Genomic DNA, 15013 nt, shown 5'->3' with positions numbered 1-15013 from the left:
TCCTCTTCCGCCTGCTGGTCCGGACTGGCCTTTGTTGGCCAGCCACAGCGGGCTCGGCTTCTCGCCCTAGGGGCGCCTCCTGCACAGCGCCATCGTATACGGTGGTCAGAAATAAGCAAGGAAGGAATGACGGTGTCAGGACTTCGGTCGCAATCACCTGGGAAGCCGGATATAGTCTGGGATAGTCGGCCGTGATGGCGACTAAAGCATTGTCCATGCTGAGCTGGTGGAACACCCCGTAGATTAGCTCCACCATTATGTCCGGATCCTCTTCGGAGGCCGGATCCCGGGATCTCTCTGGATCCTCGGGTTGCGTAGCTGGACTTAGCATATCCTCCACGATCCGGCGCAGCTCCTGCGTCGAAAGAAGAACACAATATAAGAAACTTAAGTTTCAAAAAGCATGGGTCGGGCACGCAGATTGTTCGCTTACCCAAGGCCGGGGATTATTCATGGAGAACCCATTTAACGAGTTCGTCTGAAGGAAATCCTCCTTCTGCCCCTTATACAGGCCGGACAGGATCGTCACCAGATCTTCGACCGAATCCGGCCCTTTGCGGCCATGACGGGTGGCATCGTCCTCCCCGTTGAAATCCCACATGGGGTGGCCCCTGTATTGCAGTGGCTGCACCCCCCACATAATGCATGTTGCCATGACTCCAATCATGGTCAACCCGGCATGGGCCAGTAACCTTATTCGGCCCATCAAATAATGGACGCTCTTGTCTTCCTCCAGTTGGGGGCTCCGCGGACGCCAACTAAGGCGTTTCTTTAGAGGAGCATTGCTGAACTCCGGGAGGCCGATCCGAACAGGGTCCGGCAGCGGAGCGTCTTCTATATAAAACCATTCCGAAGGCCAGTCTTCGGACGCCTTCTTAGGGGTTCCGGATGGATATCCGGTCCCGACAATGCGCCATATTTCGGCGCCGCCCACTTGATATATGGACCCCTCGTGAGAGCGGGGTACAAGGCAGAACAACCTCTTCCACAGCGCGAAATGGGGCTCGATGCCCAGGAATAGCTCGCAAAGAGCTACGTAACCCGCAATATGCAGGATTGAGGCGGGCGTGAGGTGATGAAGCTGGATTTGGTAGAACTCCAGGAGCCCGCGGAAGAATGGATGTACAGGAAATCCGAGCCCCCTTATCAGATAGGGGACGAAGCATACCTGCTCCCCTTTGTTGGGACTTGGGGTAACCTCCGCCTACTTCCCGCCTTTGTAGGTGGCCAGCCCGGCTCGAACCGGAACCATGAAGGCCGGAGGGAGATATCCCCCCGCTTGGAGCTTCACCAGCTCGTTGTGCGGAACAGAGCATCTCCTCCAATCTCCTGGCAAAGGGCTGGGAGCGCGAGAAGAGGAGCTGCGTTGACGGTCCATGCTGGAATGGATTCTTGGTCGAAAGCGCTCTGATGAGTATTTGCGGGAGGAAGATGGTGATTTGGATCTGGATTCTTGCCTCCCTTATAGGCAGATTATTCGCACAACTAGGGGGTAAAACATAAAAGACACCCTGACTTTTCACATTCGCACGACGCGTGGAAGAAGGCCGTTATTGGGCGTGGAAGCCAAGACGCGCAACATTGATGAGGAAGCCAGACATTGTTCGGCAGGTACATAGAACTTGAAGGAGAACCCGCCTTGCAACGCCGAAGACTACACACATGCTGGACTTATCGTCATTGAAGCCTGGTTCGGGGGCTACTGAGGGAGTCCCGGATTAGGGGGTGTCCAGATAGCCGGACTACCATCATCGGCCGAACTATCATCGGCCGGACTATCATCATCGACCGGACTCCAAGACTATGAAGATACAAGATTGAAGACTTCGTCCCGTGTCCGGATGGGACTTTCCTTGGCGTGGAAGGCAAGCTTGGCGATACGGATTTATAGATCTCCTACCATTGTAACTGACTCTATGTAACCCTAGCCCTCTCCGATGTATATATAAACCGGATGGCTCTAGTCCGTAGGACAACAACAACAACAACCATTACAATCATACCATAGGCTAGCTTCTAGGGTTTAGCCTCCTTGATCTCATGGTAGATCCACTCTTGTAAATATCCACAATATCAATATCAATCAAGCAGGACGTAGGGTTTTACCTCCATCAAGAGGGCCCGAACCTGGGTAAATCATCATGTCCCTTGTCTCCTGTTACCATCCGCCTAGACGCACAGTTCGGGAAGCCCTACCCGAGATCCGCTGGTTTTGACACCGACACCCACCATCCGGGTGCCACTTGGTACACCGTGCCACTGTGCCTAGTCTGTCCCAAGCCCACCTATACCGGGTGCCACTTGGTAGACTACTAACACTACCTACAAACACCAGAAACTAGTTGCAACTCCTGGACAGAGATCAAGTTGATTAATAAGCCGAGAGGGGCCGATTACCGGAACCCAATGTGTGGTAGTAACTTTTCATGGATCACAAACACAGAACTCAGTTCCTGAGGATGGCTGCAATGAGACAACCCACCATGTACTCCTACATAGCCTCTCACCGCTACCTTTACCAAATCGTGTTCACACACTTAGCTCTCAACAATAGGACATGTTCACACAACTCCAATTCATCCCCGATGAATCAGACCTGACTCAACTCTAAGTAGTAGCAGGCATGACAAACAAACATGGATGAGTAGGCACATCAGGGCTCAAACAACTCCTACTCATGCTAGTGGGTTTCATCTATTTACTGTGGCAATGACAGGTCATGCAAAGGATAAAGGGGTTCAGCTACCGCAGGAAATAACAAATATCTCATTGTTGTCCTAATGCAGTAAAAGAGAGCAGGAGCGAGAGAGTGGGATTTTATCGGAATGAAGCAGGGGGTTTTGCTTGCCTGGCACTTCTGAAGATAATATAGCTCTTCATCGGTGTCATCGATCTCATCGTCGGAACCACGTCTACGAAGAGGGAACAATTACCGGCAACAGAGAGGAAACACAATCAATGCAATGCACATTATGATGCATGATCATGACATGGCAACATGCTGGTGTTTTGAGCTAATGCAGCTAGCAACAAAGTTAAATGAAGTTTGTTTGAACCCTAAGTTCAAATCCAAACTCCATATGTGAAATTCAAATGCCATTTATATGATTTGTGCTAAACAGCAGCTATAAGTTTTTCTAACATGCATGAAAATAGTACAGATGGATAGATTGGATTTTTTGATAATTTTTCATATATAAATTATTTAATTTGGAGTTACGGTTGAATTTCTATGAATTTTTGAAGTTTGGGATATTTTCTGGATTTTCTGATTTATTTTAAATCCAGAAAATCATTTACTGCGTCAGCATGACATCACCCTGACGTCATCAGGTCAACAGGGCAGGTTCAGGTGAAACCTGACCAGTGGGGTCCACTGGTCAGTGACTGGGGCTGATTAGTGTCGCTGACATGTGGACCCAGTCAACGACCACGTCAGCTGGGTCAATTCTGACGCGTGGGGCCAGTCAACGTGTGACGTGGCCAGGTCAAACTGACCTGTGGGGCCCGTAGGGTTAGTGTAACCTAAATAGGAGCTAAGCAAGGTTAGTTAAGTAGTGGGGCCCATCCGTCAGTGAGCTATGGGGTTAGTTAGTGGCATCATTAGCCACTAATGACGGTGCCACGTCAGCAGCCACCGGAGTTGGACGCCGGCGACCAAACCCAACGTCGGAGGATCGCCGGAGTTGCTCGGAATGGTGCTAACGAGCACCGTTTCGCTCGTGGTTTGCGGCTACGGCGAGCTGGCGGTGCGGCGCATCTAAAGGAGGCAGCGGGAGGTGCCGGGGTGCAGTGTAGCAGCAGCGGTGACAGGCGAAGTGGCGGCCGGAGTTCGGCTGGGTGCGGGAACGCGGCTGCAACACTCGAGAGAGTGAGTTGGGGTGCGGGTTGGGTTCCTGGCGAGGTCTGGAGCGCGTTCACGTGCCCAGGAGCGACGAATACGGCCTCTGGCCACGGCGGCGAGGAGCTCAGGCGGCGGCGCGAATCGATCACTGGCGGAACAGTGGCCATGGCGAGAAAAGGAGCACGGGAGCAAGGGGAGAGGCGGCAGGGGCTCACGGCGAGTCGGTTGGAGCAGACGGCGAGCTCGGGGGAGGTCGGACGGCGATGTAGTGAAGCCGGCGATCTCGAGCGGCCGGAGATGGGGATGACGGCGTGGGCGGCGATGCAGGGCTCCCGGCGTTGTGTAGCTCCATGGAGAGGTCGGGGGCGTCGAGGCGGAGCCTTTGGTCACTCTGGTGGGGTGGAACGATGGTGGTGGCTACGACTGCGACGAGCAGCGGCGACGGGCGCGCTCGGTGGTCGCGTGGGAGAGAAATAGAGGAGGGGGAGGGAGAGCAGCGAGTGAGGGTGAGGAGAGAGGGGCCACCAGGGGGGTTCGTGGCATCGCGGTGGCGTGAGGGAGAGGCTCGGGAACGCCTCAGTGGAAGCAGGAGGTGGAGGCCTCCCAGCGAGCGGTGTGTCATCGCCTCTGCCTACTGGCAGAGGTTGAAGATGGCACGGCTTCCTGGTGGGCTGGGCTACCTAATGGTCCGGCTACAGGTAAGGCCAGGTAAGTGGCCCAGGTACTCTCTCTCTCTCTCTAATTTATTTGTTTTAGTTTTCTATTTCTTCTGTAGCTTTAGGGCTTTATTAAAAATACTAAAACGTTTCAAAAAATCCTGCAAATAATTGTGGGCTCTGTTGGGGTTATTCCTGATAGCCCACACTTAAGTTCAGAATTAATTGAGCGATTAAAATAATATATATCATTTAAATGCCCAATTGCAAATACTGTATGATTGAATTCAGTGACCAAATATGTCATGGAAAAATGTGCAACACCACTGGTTATTGCTTCTAGCATTTTCCAGAAATGATGAACATTTTTTAAAGCCATTTGGATTCATTGAAATTATTTTAGTTGAACCTAGTGAATTCCTTTGATGCTAGGGTTTAGGCAATCCCCATTTCAGGTTTAAAAGAAATTTAAACATGATCCACACATGCAGGGCTAGTCTAGTGCATACCAGAACTAGGGATGTGACAACTCACCCCCACTAAGCAAAAATCTCGTCCCGAGATTCAGGCGTAGGGTAAGATGAAGGGGAAAACGCAACTAACGTAATCTTCACGATCCAGGTTGCACTTCAAATGAACGTTGATTCAATCACCATCTTTGACTCGAAATCTTCCTCTGAGAACTCCAACTAACATGACAACGAGAGGAGAAGGAGACTCTAGAAGGATCAATCTTCTCGAAGATCGAACACCTTAGGATCTACGCATGGAATGAGACATAGCAACATCACTCGAGCTGAGACATGAAGCACACATCTGGAGGGATGGAGTGGAACAATGACGAGGGTTCACTAGGTAGACAACAATTCCACGCTTAAAAGGGTGGTGAACGGTTGTCAACGTAGCGAGGAGTTGAGTTGCCATGATGCCACAGCGGGACATCCTGGAGGAGGGTGATTCGTAGATTATTACCTTGAGTGGCAAAAAGAATTACCTTTGATTCAGAGATCATCGAAAATCTTTTATACCAACCTAAGGCAATTCTCAAGCGATCGTTTGGAGGGGTTCGGTAGAATGGCATGCCCGGATTAGAATGGATGATGTGGATTACCTTGTTGAAGACAACGCAAGGGATGATTTTGCTAACTGAGGAGAAGCTCAACAGTAGAGAGTGAGTCCACTGTTTGAGGAGTTATAGCATAACCGAGGAGCTGAGAGCAAGCCCAGTTAGTGCCAATGATAACACCTAGCGCTTGTGCATGCTCTCAAGAACTTGAGCATTTCCATATTCATCAAGGTTTTACCAATATCCGTGTCAAGGGTCCTGGCAACACAACGTACTAGCATAATGAATAGCGATGGACGATGCAGAGGCAAAGGAAGATAACCTTCTCAGATTTCACCTTAGCGGGGCCAAGGGAACAAAATCTGGATGATCGACCGAGAGACATTTAGCACTCCGCTTCTAATGTTCTCCTTGATGTGCTAGCGTAACCCATTCATTGAAATGGTTTGGTATCTAGAACATCAAGTAAATGGTCGGACTTCGGGAGCTCAAGAATCCATAAGGAACAACTAGGGAGTAGATCCTACAAAATCCTTATGGGGAGGTGGCCAACTTGCTCAAACAAGATGCTACAATAATAGGTCCTCCGGCTGGGTGTGTTGGCCACAACATCCACTTTACCGGTTATCGAGGGACCAATATTATAGTTCTTGGGAAATGTTCCAACCATCATATCTGCCTGAGATTCAGATCTGGTTGGTGTCAGGATATTCCAGACTCATCGAGTCTAGGAAGAAAAATGAAAGTTTGCAACACAAATCGACGAGATGACGTTGCGAGATTCTCGGGAAATGAACTCCGATAGCAAACTCCAAGGCATGAGCTGGTTCTGCTACATACATGTGAACACGTTGTCCCAGACAAAACATTATCACATGGTAGTCTTACAATAGAACACTACCGAGTTCTGTTTGGGAACCATCTTCGAGGATAACGGAATCTTGTACAAATCCGTCTGGTACCTTCAGGACTAGCACGTAGAACTTATTATCCTTGAACAAATCAATCAGTGGCTTGGTGTGCTAGGGGATACATATGGAATGAAGATGATCAGTCTATCAGACCATAGAATACTTCGCACATGCATGACTGACTTGGGATGATTCCAGAGGAGCAAAAACAAACTTTCTTGAATTCACGGCGGCAACTTACATCAAATGCACATGAATTAGAGGAAGTCACTTCTTTCATCCGAGCATACGCTTCATGAGCGGGACATGAAGATAATGCTTTTTAGAAGTTTCCAACACTAGCTGGATGTTCAACATGAATCATGGAGATGATGAAAAATGTGGTCAATGGGCTCAACAACAATTTATCAAGATTTCCATATAGATAGAATTCCATAACTATGTGAACAAGGTAATAGCATTGGTCAAAACCAAAAGATATAATGATGTATGCTCGACAACCGCGAGTAAGACAACATTACGAACATCGTTGGTTCTGATTTGATTTGACGATAGCCCACACTCAAATCAAGTTTTGACAAGGCAATAAATCCAACAATTGATCACGAGGACCAATTGGATAAGATATCATCTTTCTTCAACACACACACAACACAAAGATATCCCTTAACATGAACTAAGTCAGACAAGCTTTTATCTTCCAACTCTCCAAGTTGTTGTTTAGCTTAACCAACTAGCTCAGGGTATCCAACACGGATTCATGGAGAAGGGGTGGTTTCGAAAACCAACTTGGTGACGAGCTCAACATAGCGGTCAGGTGCCAACCTGGTGATACTTCCGAGAAGATAATCGGAAAATCACAAACCACCGATATGTAACTAAGCTTGAGAACAATCTTGCTTTTCAGGGCAAGATGATATGATCAAAAGAGCAAGGGATTGGCACAATACTAACTCATTGATCGAAGAGTGCACCAGAAATAAGGACTAGGTAGCACAATCTATCTTAGAATGATGATTCAAGAACCAACACACTAAGAATAAAATTATTGTCCTTTAACTACCAAGCAACGGGGTTGCTAGAAGTATTGATTTCACACATCACGGTTCACTTGTCGGCATTTCAGTTCAACAACACAGGGACCAAGAAATGAATAATGATGGCGAGAAGTATCACTGCACCAAGAATTCATAAGATGATGTGTAATTCCTATGACTTTCTTGACATAAAGAGGGTAATACTTCAGGGTAGAACAGAACAAAAACTGGATTAGCATTTTGATCTGCAGAGCACAACTATTTTGACCCAATCCTGGATATGGATGAGGTACTGGAGTTTGTTTCTCCTAGTCATCCTGAATAGAATGGCTTGACGGACCACAAGAATAATAGGCATCGATGAACGATTGCACGCATACTCTTGACTATCAATTGATAGACGAGGGTCAGAAGACAACTAAAGAGGGACAACTCAAAGGAACATACAGTTTTCTGAGTTGTGGATGCATAGATTAGTATGTCAAACCAAGTTCAACAAGTTTCTTCCGGGTAATCCATGCAGAGAGGTAGGACTGGTAGAGTATCAACATAGAATCGAGAACTCATCAAGAGCATTCTTGTTGTGATCTCTTGGTTCAAGGAACTTCTGCCATAAGCGGTTCATAGTATTTGGAAGAAGGAAATACCACGGACCTCGAGGACTAACGCAAAGGTTACTAATATCTTAAAGGAACTAGCAAGTACTAACAACACGAGGTAAGTAGGGTGAATATCGGGTTCAAAACCCAGGACTAGAATACCTACTAACTAAATTGCATCACGGGATGCTTTCGAGAATAAAGGCCAGAATCATCACACTGGGACACATATCATGGCTAGATTACTAGATGATCCCCTAAGACACCTAGGGTCATAATAGGAACTCCAACATATATGTCGAGGCAATAGAATACCTCAACTCAGCAATTAGTGTGATTAATCTGGCCCAAAGAGACATCGAAACGGGAAGAAAGAATTTTGCAAACGCATCAGACTATTTGAAACCTGGGATGACTCGGACAGCATAACGACTGTAAATGCTCAAAATGATTTGAGACATCCTACAAAATGGTGGCATAACCACTCGATCATCACAAAAGCAAGGTTCCGAGACCAACTATGAACACACGGAAGTAGTAGGAACTGAACTGAGCCTTAAATCCACCAATCTTATGAGTCTACGGATTAGTAACATGTGATCCTGATAGAAAGAAAAGAAAGCCTAGTTCCTTAACCCCGTAGGAAAGATAAGATGACTCGGATCAGAAGGCATAAGGGATAAGGAGTAAAAAGAGTCTTACGTTCCAACCCACAATCAATTACCTTATATAACTAAAGAATTTCTAGACTCAACTTTGACTAGTTTGGCTTGGTAATCCTACAGGCAGTCAAGCTCTGATACCAAAGCTGTCAGGACCCCGACTCAATGCCACATCGATCTAGCATGTAACACCTCATATCACTTTGCGGCCTCACGCACGGTATCCCCACGGGTGTCACCTTACCTTTTCCCGGGACCGTTTGCGTCTTTTGGCACACGTATATGATAGTGTCGCTAGCATCCATATGATAAGGAGCCCGGGCTGACATGGCTAGTCGTAAACCCAAAGTGGCACAAACTTACAGGGATAGGCATCCATGACCCAACATCGAACGTGTCGGTCATCAGCGATTGAAGCCAGGCTGTAGCACTGGGCTAGCAGGACTCCGGTGAACCGGGCTGTAGCGGGCTAACAGGACTCCGGTATTCATCGCGTGACATTTCCCCAAAGGGAAAGACACAAGAACGAAGAAGGACACATGCCGGCCAGTCTAAGTGTTCCGGAGCAGTAGCAAGCTACCATGGCTCAGTGGAAACACTAGGAGACATTTCCGGGTAAGAGAGGCTACTAAGGATAAACAACTAGATAGTCAGATCCCACACATACCAAGCATTTCAATAACATACACACAATATGCTCGATATGTGCAAATACAACATGGTATCACAACATGACTCTACAACTCAAGTATTTATTCAATAGGCTTCGAGGAGCGAGATATTACAAACATGGGTCTCACGACCCGACATTCAGAGCATACAAGTGAAAGCACACGCGGAAGCTTAACATGTCTGAGTACAGACAACTATAAATGAAAAAGGTTGAGAAGCCTGACTATCTACCAGATCCTGCCGAGGGCACAAGATCGTAGCTGAGGTAACAAGCTAAACGTCGAAGTCCACGCGGTACTACTAGCGAGACTGAAGTCTCTCTGCAAAAACATAAATTAAGCAACGTGAGTACAAATGTACCCAGCAAGACTTACATCAGATCTAACTACATAGGCATCATTATCAACAAAGGGGGTGGTGGGGTTTAACTGCAGCAAGCCAGCTTTGACTCGGTGGCTATCCTGAACTACGACTGCAAGTAAGTCTTTTGAGGTGGCGCACACGAGTCCACATATTCACCATATCAATAAACCACTATGGATCCGCTCCCGTCTCCCTACGAGAATGCCATCCATAGCACTCACGCTTATCTTGCGCATTTTTAGAGTATCCACTTTCACTTGTCTATGAACTGTACAAGCAACCCAGAAGTCCTTTACCGCAGACACGACTATTCGAATAGATCATATTAACCCTGCAGGGGTGTACTTCTTCACACACGCTCTCACCACTTATCGTCGTTTACACGACATGTACTCAGCAACCTTCAAGCAGAAGCCCAGCGAGGGTGTCGGCCACGACCTGACTAACCACACAAGTCTCTCGTCCAGGCTTATCGCCTATTCGGGTTCCATCCGCAAGGAGATCCGGCCGGGGTGTCGCTCATGGCCCCAAACGATGTGAGCAGGGTTCCCAAGCCCACCATCCGGGTGCCACTTGGTACACCGTGCCACTGTGCCTAGTCTGTCCCAAGCCCACCTGTACCGGGTGCCACTTGGTAGACTACTAACACTACCTACAAACACCAGAAACTAGTTGCAACTCCTGGACAGAGATCAAGTTGATTAATAAGCCGAGAGGGGCCGACTTACCGGAACCCAATGTGTGGTAGTAACTGTTCATGGATCACAAACACAGAACTCAGTTCCTGAGGACGGCTGCAATGAGACAACCCACCATGTACTCCTACATGGCCTCTCACCGCTACCTTTACCAAATCGTATTCACACACTTAGCTCTCAACAATAGGACATGTTCACACACCTCCAATTCATCCCCGATGAATCAGACCTGACTCAAATCTAAGCAGTAGCAGGCATGACAAACAAACATGGATTAATAGGCACATCAGGGCTCAAACAACTCCTACTCATGCTAGTGGGTTTCATCTATTTACTATGGCAATGACAGGTCATGCAAAGGATAAAGGGGTTCAGCTACCGCAGCAAATAACAAATATCTCGTTGCTGTCCTAATGCAGTAAAAGAGAGCAGGAGCGAGCGAGTGGGATTTTATCGGAATGAAGAAGGGGGTTTTGCTTGCCTGGCACTTCTGAAGATAATATAGCTCTTCATCGGTGTCATCGATCTCATCATCGGAACCACGTCTACGGAGAGGGAACAATTACCGGCAACAGAGAGGAAACACAATCAATGCAATGCACATTATGATGCATGATCATGACATGGCAACATGCTGGTGTTTTGAGCTAATACAGCTAGCAACAAAGTTAAATGAAGTTGGTTTGAACCCTAAGTTCAAATCCAAACTCCATATGTGAAATTAAAATGCCATATATATGATTTGTTCTAAACAGCAGCTATAAGTTGTTCTAACATGCATGAAAATAGTACATATGGATAGATTGGATTTTTCTGATAATTTTTCATATATAAATTATTTAATTTGGAGTTACGGTTGAATTTCTATGAATTTTTGAAGTTTGGGATATTTTCTGGATTTTCTGATTTATTTTAAATCCATAAAATCATTTACTGCGTCAGCATGACATCACCCTGACGTCATCAGGTCAACAGGGCAGGTTCAGGTCAAACCTGACCAGTGGGGTCCACTGGTCAGTGACTGGGGCTGATTAGTGTCGCTGACATGTGGACCCAGTCAACGGCCACGTCAACTGGGTCAATTCTGACGCGTGGGGCCAGTCAACGTGTGACGTGGCCAGGTCAAACTGACCTGTGGGGCCTGTAGGGTTAGTGTAACCTAAACAGGAGCTAAGCAGGGTTAGTTAAGCAGTGGGGCCCATCCATCAGTGAGCTATGGGGTTAGTTAGTGGCATCATTAGCCACTAATGACGGTGCCACGTCAGCAGCCACCGGAGTTGGACGCCGGCGACCAAACCCAACGGCGGAGGATCGCCGGAGTTGCTCGGAACAGCGCTAACGAGCACCGTTTCGCTCGTGGTTTGTGGTTACGGCGAGCTGGCGGTGCGGCGCATCTAAAGGAGGCAGCGGGAGGTGCCGGGGTGCAGTGTAGCGGCAGCAGCGACAGGCGAAGCGGCGGCCGGAGTTCGGCCGGGTGCGGGAACGCAGCTACAGCGCTCGAGAGAGCGAGTTGGGGTGCGGGTTGGGTTCCTGGCGAGGTCTGGAGCACGTTCACGTGCCCAGGAGCGACGAATACGGCCTCTGGCCACGGCGGCAAGGAGCTCAGGCGGCGGCGCAAATCGGTCACCGGCGGAACGGTGGCCATGGCGAGAAAAGGAGCATGGGAGCAAGGGGAGAGGAGGCAGGGGCTCATGGCGAGTCAGTTGGAGCAGACGGCAAGCTCGGGGAGGTCGGACGGCGACGTAGCGAAGCCGGCGATCTCGGGCGGCCGGAGATGGGGAAGACGGCGTGGGCGGCGATGCAGGGCTCCTGGTGTTGTGTAGCTCCATGGAGAGGTCGGGGGCATCGAGGCGGAGCCTTTGGTCACTCTGGTGGGGTGGAACGACGGTGGTGGCTACGACTGCGACGAGCGGCGGCGACGGGCGCGCTCGGTGGTCGCGTGGGAGAGAAACAGAGGAGGGGGAGGGAGAGCAGCGAGTGAGGGAGAGGAGAGAGGGGCCACCAGGGGGTTCGTGGCATCGCGGTGGCGTGAGGGGGAGGCTCGGGAACGCCTCGGTGGAAGCAGGAGGTGGAGGCCTCCCAGCGAGCGCGTGCGTCATCGCCTCTGCCTATTGGCAGAGGTTGAAGATGGCACGGCTGCCTGGTGGGCTGGGCTACCTAATGGGCTGGCTACAAGTAAGGCCAGGTAACTGGCCCAGGTACTCTCTCTCTCTCTAATTTATTTGTTTTAGTTTTCTATTTCTTCTGTAGCTTTAGGGCTTTATTAAAAATACTAAAACGTTTCCAAAATCCTGCAAATAATTGTGGGCTCTGTTGGGGTTATTCCTGATAGCCCACACTTAAGTTCAGAATTAATTGAGCGATTAAAATAATATATATCATTTAAATGCCCAATTGCAAATACTGTATGATTTAATTCAGTGACCAAATATGTCATGGAAAAATGTGCAACACTGGTTATTGCTTCTAGCATTTTTCCAGAAATGATGAACATTTTCGAAAGCCATTTGGATTCACTGAAATTATTTTAGTTGAACCTAGTGACTTCCTTTGATGCTAGGGTTTAGGCAATCCCCATTTCAGGTTTAGAAGAAATTTAAACATGATGCACACATGCAGGGCTAGTCTAGTGCATACCAGAACTAGGGATGTGACACCGGGCAAACCCAACTATTGACCAAAGACATGATTCGGAGCCGATGCATATAATGCTATAAGTTCGGGGTGCCACACTCATAAGAGTGTTCGGTCTTCTCACACCGTATTCTGGGGAACTTAAGCCCCTGGTGCATTGGCCGTACCAAAGTGTACGGTTGCATAATGTCATGACTGAACATATTTATATAAAAATGAATGAATACAATAACAGACAAGAGCTATGTATTGTTATTTGAAGGGCTGCTATGAAAGCAGAACGATACAAATAGTGCGATAAGCAAGAGATGGGATTATTTGACATTTCCCCCTCCAGGGGCAAGCTGTGAGACTTTAAGCAAGACAGGTATTTAGCTCGTTATAGAGACCACCTGGACATTTGACGTGTCTTATTGTCTCCCTGGCTGTTGCATCGTGTGTTCGGCGAGTGTATTGCCGGACAGGCCTTCCGAATAGTGGAGTCCAGAAAGTATATAAAAAAAGAAGAAATGGCAAAATCGGGAGCCCCTAGTGCGGTTGAGCCGCATTCTGGGCGTGCCGTGGTTGTGCCCCTCCCCTTATGCCCATGGTATTTCCAGAGCATAGTTATGTACGCGTGGTACTGCTATCGCGATCTCGCGAGGGCTGGGGTTGGGGCCGCATTGCTATGCTTGCTCGGACCGTGCTAGCCGGTTTTGTTGTAGGTTACTTCGGGCGCACTTGACGTTGTCCGGACGTTTGACAGCCGGATTGGAGAATTGCCTTAAGAGGCTACTTTGTACTTCCGCCGCCAAGGCCGCCGTGTGCTCCTCTGTTCGGACAGAGCGTTCGGTGTTTCCATTGACCGTAATGACTCTGCGAGGGCGTGGCATCTTGAGCTTGAGATATGCGTAGTGCGGCACCGCATTAAATTTTACGAATGCGGTTCGTCCGAGCAGGGCGTGATAGCCACTGCGGAACGAGACTATGTCGAAGATTAACTCTTCGCTTCGGAAATTATCCGTAGATCCGAAGACCACTTCGAGTGTAACTGAGCATGTACAGTTGGCTTATACACCTGGTATGACGCCTTTAAAGGTCGTCTTTGTGGGTTTAATCCTTGAGGGATCTACACCCATTTTTCGCACTGTATCCTGATAAAGCAGGTTCAGGCTGCTGCCGCCGTCCATAAGGACTCTAGTGAGGTGAAATCCGTCAATGATTGGGTCTAGGACCAATGCAGCGAATCCACCGTGACAAATGCTAGTGGGGTGGTCCCTTCGATCAAAAGTGATCGGGCAGGAGGACCATGGGTTGAACTTTGGGGCGACTGGCTCCAACGCATAGACGTCCTTGAGAGCACGCTTCCGCTCCCTTTTGGGGATATGGGTTGCGAATATCATGTTCACCGTCCGCACTTGTGGGGGGAAGCCCTTCTGTCCTCTGTTGTCCGGCGGCCGGGGCTCCTCCTCGTCATCGCTATGCAGCCCCTTGTCTCTGTTTTCGGCACTTAACTTGCCTGCCTGCTTGAACACCCAACAATCCCTGTTGGTGTGATTGGCAGGTTGTACGGGGGTGCCGTGTATCTGGCACGAGCGATCGAGTATCCGGTCTAAACTGGATGGGCCCGGAGGATTTCTTTTGAATGGTTTCTTCCGCTGACCGGGTTTAGAGCCTCTGAATCCGGCATTAACTGTCGTATCCTCAGTATTATCACCTTTAATGCGGCGCTTGTGCTTGTTACGGCGTGACATGCCATTGTTGTCCATGGTATCTGAGTTACCAGGGCTCTTGGTTATGTTATTGCTACGAGCTAGCCAGTTGTCTTCTCCCGCGCAAAAGTGGGTCATGAGTGTCGTGAGGGCTGCCATAGATTTCGGCTTTTCCTGTCC

Source organism: Triticum aestivum, chromosome 2B (assembly GCF_018294505.1).
Source record: "Triticum aestivum cultivar Chinese Spring chromosome 2B, IWGSC CS RefSeq v2.1, whole genome shotgun sequence".
In the NCBI taxonomy this organism is placed as follows: domain Eukaryota; kingdom Viridiplantae; phylum Streptophyta; class Magnoliopsida; order Poales; family Poaceae; genus Triticum; species Triticum aestivum.
The sequence above is the reverse complement of the archived record's forward strand: the minus strand, read 5'-3'. Positions refer to the sequence as shown.